The 7,319-nt window shown below is 43.2% G+C and overlaps 1 long non-coding RNA gene across 1 annotated transcript; it reads right to left on the reverse strand.

Annotated features, from left to right (window-relative positions):
* Positions 1-1,239: 1,239 nt before the first annotated feature.
* Positions 1,240-6,457, reverse strand: LOC308463160. Its single transcript, XR_013979499.1, has 3 exons — positions 6,401-6,457; positions 5,854-5,906; positions 1,240-1,280 (listed from the first exon to the last, which is right to left on the reverse strand). It is a non-coding gene; the product is annotated as an uncharacterized lncRNA (long non-coding RNA).
* Between the last annotated feature and the right edge of the window lie 862 nt (positions 6,458-7,319).

Genomic DNA, 7,319 nt, shown 5'->3' on the forward strand with positions numbered 1-7,319 from the left:
GTTCTTAACCCGAGGTACCACTGTACTGTGGTAGACAGTAAAAACAACCTTTCCTTTGCACTATTCCGAGTACCTCTGTCCCACAAACTGTTATTTGATGTACGTAGGGGAAACAAATAAATCTGTTCTCAAAACGTTTTGAGAAATGCTGCCTTGTAATCAACATAACCATCACATTCAACATCATTTTGACTCGTTGCTTGGGTGGAACCAGTAGCAAGTGGTAGGTCACATTCAGTGCATCTCCGCACCCTCTAACAATTGCTCCAGGAAAGGATTATAAATTCCTTGGCTGTGCAAAAAAGAAAAGAAAAGAAAAAAGACGTGGGTGGAGTTTTTTGAATGAGGCACAAAGTCAGAAAGCTGAAAAACTGGTTGAGGAAGATATGCACGAGCTTTGTAATACCATCCAGAACAGAAAATTTAGCAACAGGTAGGAATAAGTGAATGGATTTAATTTTAATCCAACCTCATGCCGGGGTGGCAAAAGTGGTTTCCCCAGATTGGCCCATGACTGCCCCCGTCCAGACTGCAAAGTCTGACAGACATGAGGATCACTGTAGAATGAAACCAAATAAGAGATTACTCTTTTATCTTTCTTTGATAACAGCATATAGGAATGCGGACTTTTGGGTATGGGGCAAAATATATTTGGCACATATCCATTATAGTATGGAAAAAATGCAAACCTGTACATATTTCCGCTGTATTATTCTCGCTTCCTATTCAAGTGTGTTTAAGGCCCTGTCTGCATTCTCCACTTAAAGCAGTATCATACCACTTTAAACAGTAGTGGCTTCCCCCAGAGATTCTTGGGATCTGCAGTTTGTTAAGGGTGCTGTGAGTTGTTAGAGGAGACTTCCGATTCCCCACACAGAGCTACAACTCCCAGAGTTTCCTGGGAATAATTGATTTTAAAATTACTTATGGGGTGGGTGTCCTATGACTGTAATTCAATGGTGCAGCGCTTTGGAAACATGTTCAAGTCCAACCTTGAGCATCTTTTGGAAGCAGCATGAAGTCTGTTTCTCTTGGCAGTCTTTCAGGTCCAGGGTTAAGTCTGCAGAAGATTTGTGGCTTTAATAGATTTTAATTGATTTATTTTAACAATTAAATGAGATTATTGTTCTAGCCCAGGGTTCACAGCTAGAAATAGCTGCGGCAATAAAATGACAGAGAGGAGCAGAACCTTATGGGGAGAGATTTACAGTAAAAACGGATCTGACGAACTCACCAGCCTTAATAAACAGCAGCCCACAAATTAGAGAGTGAAACAGCTTCTGTCACAAATGTAAAGATCAAGAGAAACAGATGAATGTAGGAGGTTTGAGATGCAGAACGCCTTAACACTCACTTAACAGGGGGGAAAAGGCACCCTGTTTTAATTTAAGGGGATAAAATGGCTTCAGACAACTTTCAAAAGACGTTCTGGCAGATTCTGTCTCCCCACCGCCCTGAAACAAAATGCAAAACTAAAAGACACTGACTGATATCCTCTAATTTTTACCTTTTTGGGGGGAGGATACCCACAAATACAACATATTGGGCCAGTTTACACCTTAAAGTATGGCAAACAATAGCTTTCTGCAGGGGTGGACTCTTTGGTTCCACAGGTCAGATCCTTTTCAGGATGGACCTTGTGGGCCAAATTTGATGGGTAATGGGCCACCCAACTGCCCATTGCCTGACATCACAATGACATTAGGTGCAATGTGCTTTGAAGTCCCAAAGTCAGGGCTTCAAAGTGCCTTGCAAGGCACTGTTAACATGAAGGTTTCCCCCAATGTTTTAGAAAGGAATCTGATGTGAACCCCTTCCTGAATCAAGAACACCATGAGAAGCAAAGACCCAAAACACAGCATTAAATCCAAGTCGGACATGACATCGTTGTTGAAATTATGCTGTTCAGTCTAAATCATCCTTCCATAATATTCCATGTGTGGAGGGAGAGTTGAACCTGTGTTTTGTTCTATTAGCATGCCTAATACAAAAATCATGTGTATTTTATTTCTGATACTCTTTGGCTGCCTTAGCTGTTATTTAATTACTGCATAGGTTTCAGATTCTGTTTTTACACTGCATTTATTAGCTTATTGCTGCTTTTTATCATGTTGCATAAGCTACCCTGGGAATGAATTTTCAAGGGCAGTGTTGGGGCATAAATCCCCAAAAGCAAGAATTTGTCAAGAATGTATAACTTGCTGTTGAAATGGAATACTCAGGATGAAACGGTGAAATCTGCTATGATTAAATGGGCACAAGATGTTGGACATAATATTATGTTTGCTGACTGGGAACAGTTATGGACCACAGGTATGAAGTTTACGGCATGTAATGCCCTAAGAGAGAATATTATGAAAATGATATACCGGTGGTACATGACCCCAGTCAAGCTTGCAAAAATCTATCATTTGCCCGACAATAAATGCTGGAAATGTAAAGAAACTGAAGGTACATTCTTTCACCTTTGGTGGACGTGCCCAAGGATTAAGGCTTTCTGGGAAATGCTATATAATGAACTGAAAAAGGTATTTAAACATACCTTCTTGAAGAAACCAGAGGCCTTTCTCCTAGGCATAGTCGGCCAATTGGTGCCAAAGAAGGACAGAACTTTTTTTATGTATGCCACAACAGCAGCAAGAATACTCATTGCAAAGTATTGGAAGACACAAGATTTACCCACTGTGGAAGAATGGCAGATGAAGCTGATGGACTATATGGAACTAGCAGAAATGACTGGCAGAATCCGAGACCAGGGAGAAGAGTCGGTGGAAGAAGATTGGAAGAAATTCAAAGATTATCTACAGAAATATTGTAAAATTAATGAATGTTAGAAAGATGTTGGATAGTAATTAAGTGGTTTCCAGCTGTAATGCTTTAAGGGAATATGAAAAAGGGGTTATAAATAGGTAAAAATCTAATATTATTACTTTTAAAGGATTTGCTGAACCAACAGATTGAAGTGGAATACAAAAAAGGGAGGTATGAGGAGGTCCGGGAAATAAGTCAAAGGAAAATAAGTAATGGAAAATCTGTGTGTTTTTAACTATTTTTATTTTGTATTTTTGTTATTTTTTTCATTTTTATTGTAATATTTTAAAAAATCTTAATAAATATCTTATAAAATAAATAAATAAATCCCCCAAAGCAATAAGATGCATGGAGCATTATACTCACTTGATTGTCAGATAGGCCCACGCACAACTGATGGTAACAGTGAGAATGTCAGTTGAATATTATATGAGTGTATCGACACATTACTGGGGACATGTTTTATTTATTTATTTATTTATTTCATTTGTATCAATCCTTTCTTCCGCAGAGCTCAAGGCGGCAGATGTGGTTCTCATATTTTATATTTCACAACAACCTTGCGAGGTAGGGGAGAGAGAGAAAGAGAAAAGAGAGAGAGGGAGGAAGGGACTGGCTCAAGGCTGGCTCAAGGTCACCCAGTGAACTTCATAGCCAAGAGGGGATTTGAACTCTAGACTCCAAGTTCTTAATCCAACACTTTAACCACTACAGTCGTACCTTGGTTTACAACCATAATCCGTTCCGGAGGTCCAGTTGTAAACCAAAACATGTTGTAACCCAAGGCGCACTTTCGCCAATGGGGCCTCCCCCCCCCCCAATTGGTTGTAATCCAAAAAAATGGGTTGAAATCCAAAAAAAGGGACATGCACTTCTGGGTTTGACATGGTTGTAATCCAAAACGGTTGCAAACCAAGGTACCAATGTACATCATGCTGGCTCTGCTTGGCCGCACTGAGAGTGACAGATGTAGGTTGATCCAAAAGGAGTTGATAGATATAAAATACATCTGACCATCTTGGCAGATTTAATTTAACACCTGGCTTGAGAGCAGTACATGTGAAAAGGATCTAGGAGTCTTGGTTGACCACAAACTTGACATGAGCCAACAGTGTGACGCGGCAGCTAAAAAAGCCAATGCAATTCTGGGCTGCATCAATAGGAGTATAGCATCTAGATCAAGGGAAGTAATAGTGCCACTGTATTCTGCTCTGGTCAGACCTCACCTGGAGTACTGTGTCCAGTTCTGGGCACCACAGTTCAAGAAGGACACTGACAAACTGGAACGTGTCCAGAGGAGGGCAACCAAAATGGTCAAAGGCCTGGAAACGATGCCTTATGAGGAACGGCTAAGGGAGCTGGGCATGTTTAGCCTGGAGAAGAGGAGGTTAAGGGGTGATATGATAGCCATGTTCAAATATATAAAAGGATGTCACATAGAGGAGGGAGAAAGGTTGTTTTCTGCTGCTCCAGAGAAGCGGACACGGAGCAGTGGATCCAAACTACAAGAAAGAAGATTCCCCCTAAACATTAGGAAGAACTTCCTGACAGTAAGAGCTGTTCGACAGTGGAATTTGCTGCCAAGGAGTGTGGTGGAGTCTCCTTCTTTGGAGGTCTTTAAGCAGAGGCTTGACAACCATATGTCAGGAGTGCTCTGATGGTGTTTCCTGCTTGGCAGGGGTTTGGACTCGATGGCCCTTGTGGTCTCTTCCAACTCTATGATTCTATGAATTAGAAGGGTTCAGTAAAGGTTTTACTCAAGTCACAGAAGGAGTAGTACAGGAGGGTATAGGTCACCTTCTTGCTTGTTCACTTGCCTCTTGTTCTGGTCCAGACCACAATGGTGACCCACCCAGTGAGGAGGAGGAACAGGAGAAACCTCTGGCTGCTTGCTCATTGGCTCTGCCTGACATGCAAGCAGGTGTCTTGCCAGAATGGTATATGCACTGTTTATCTCCTGCTTGGATTACTGCAATGTGCTCTATGTGGGACTACCTTTGAACGTGACTCAGAAACTACAACTAATCCAGAATGCGGATGCCAGGTGGGTGGGTGGGAGCAGCCACCAGGAAAATATAACACTGGTCCTAAAGTATATACACCAACTCCCATTTCCAAGCACAATTCAAAGTGTTGGTGGTGACCTTTAAAGCTCTAAACAATCTCAGCTCTGTATACCTGAAAGAGCGTCTCCACCCTCATTGTTCAGCCTGGACACTGAGGTCCAGCTCCAAGGGCCTTCTGGCAGTTCCCTTGTTGAGAACTGTGAAGCTGCAGGGAACCAGGCAGAGGGCCTTCTCAGTAGTGGCGCCTGCCCTCCCGTCAGATGTCAAACGGATAAACAACTACACAATTTCCCAATGACATCTGAAGGCAGCCGTTTGGGGAATTTTTTAACGTGTGATGTTTTGCTGTGTTTTTATACTGTTGGAAACCACCCAGAGCGTCTGGGGCAAGGTGTCTTGTCCAAGACGCCCTTCAAAATCTTTAGAGAATGGCTGCAGCTTAGTAGCAGAGTTCCTGCCTTGCGTGCAGAAGGTCCCAGGTTCAATCCCCAGCATCTCCAGGTAGGGCTGGGAGAGACTCCCTGCCTGTAACCCTGGAGAGATGCTGCCAGTCAGTGTAGACAATACTGAGCTAGATTGACTGATGGTCTGACTCAGTATAAAGCAGCATCCAATCTTCCTAAATTTGGAGTTAATACTGTTTGTGTGTATTGGGGAGGGGCATGTGTGGTGTGTGTGTGTGTGTGTGTGTGTGTGTGTGTATTTGTGGTGTGCATATTTTATATTCTGGGAAGATCCTTACAAACCTGATCAAGGATAAGGTAAAAGGAAGCACTCTCCCGGATAAGGCTCTGATTCAGATTCTAAGCATTATATATATATGCTTCAAAAACATTTTTATTACAGCTACAGCTCTTCAGTGTATCCCCCCGCTCCCCCCCCCTCTGCAGATGGAGTTTCTGCTCTTTGGTGAATTAATGGAACAGCCATTGTCAGGATATTCCCTCCCCTCCTGCCCTGACTTTTGAGAACTCACTGCTTCTGTTGACTCAAGAGATGAGTGTCCTTGGAAGAGAGATAGAGAGACGACTGGCCTTGGAAGAGAGATAACAAAAAGGTTGCATTTACATTTTAAACCTTCAGATACAAGCAGAAGCTTTCTAATCATGTGCTAGCTGCAGGATGCACTAAACCAAACTGGAATGCCAGCAAGCTTCCTTTCGGCACTGAATCTTGGGTTGCAGCAATCATGTCTCCCTCCTCAGCTATCAGCCCATTCTCTTCCTTACCCATCTGCGTTGACTGCCATTTGTTCGCCTTTGTGGCTCCAGGGGTGCCTGTGTTTACCCAGGGTTCAGTTTCCTCAGAATGAAGTTCAGCAGAGATGGTTTTATTTACACATTTATGCAATCTGAGCATAGCATGGAGTGGCTCTCAGAATCAATACTTCAACAGATCTTGCCCCCCCGCCCCCAAGTCACAGCTTAGGTTCAGCACAGAGCAAGGTCTGCCTCTGTGTATCCAGCTTCCAGCATCTGCCAAAGCTCTCTCACATAAACTTTCTGTGCACAGCCCCCCTTGACCTACTGTTCTTGTTCATAGGCTGATGTGGCATCCAGCCAGGTGAGGTGGGAAAAGGCCCACCCATTTGTCTCTATGGCAACAGAGCAACCTCTTTGGATATGTTAAAGCACCGTACTTAATAATCCAGCCAAAACAATTATCGTAACAAAGGAACTGGTTCCACTGGTAACACAGCCTCTTTTCCTTGATTCTAAGCAGGCCTAGAGGGTACCAGGATATCATCCAGACTAATGCCCCAAACTCACAACAATATCCACAATGGGACCCGGTTAACCTGCAACATCTGCAGGTCCTTAAATACTGAGGTTGTGTACACACTGTCCCTTTCGTAGCACAAAAATGTTGCTTTCCCCAATCCAAAATCATCCGTGCTCATCCTCAACATGCTGCTTTTGATCTTGCACCCACAAGGGCAGGGGTGGTTATTGGATACACATTTGAAAATCCTCTCCTTAAGTAGGCTATCCATGCCCTTTCGCCCCTGCACATTCCCTAGGTGAATGAAGAAGGAAGTGATGACTGTGATCTTGGTGTATGCCTACCCACCATGTCATTGGGCCAGTGGGGATGCATTTACTCCCCCTACAATTCCAGGACTACCTACATCTCTTTACACAGGTTTTCAAATGGACACACTACAGACTAATGCAGAATCAATCTGCAATGAGCTATTATTTCTGGAATGAAACCAGTTTCCCGAGAAGCACTTTTCAGGGCCTTTTTCTTTTTAATGCATTAGATCTAGATTGTGTGGGCTCTGCGGGGGGGGGGGGGAGTAAGGGCTTAGTCTCCATTGATTATAGAAGAAAATGTTGTTGTGTATGCAGCCTGACTTTTGCCTAATGGCTTTCTTTCCTCAGACTTTTTCGTGTGTGCACTATGCCCCATTCTAGGGACGCGGGTGGTGCTGTGGTCTAA

Source organism: Podarcis pityusensis (genome assembly GCF_964106645.2).
Source record: "Podarcis pityusensis genome assembly, chromosome: 14".
Lineage (NCBI taxonomy): Eukaryota > Metazoa > Chordata > Lepidosauria > Squamata > Lacertidae > Podarcis > Podarcis pityusensis.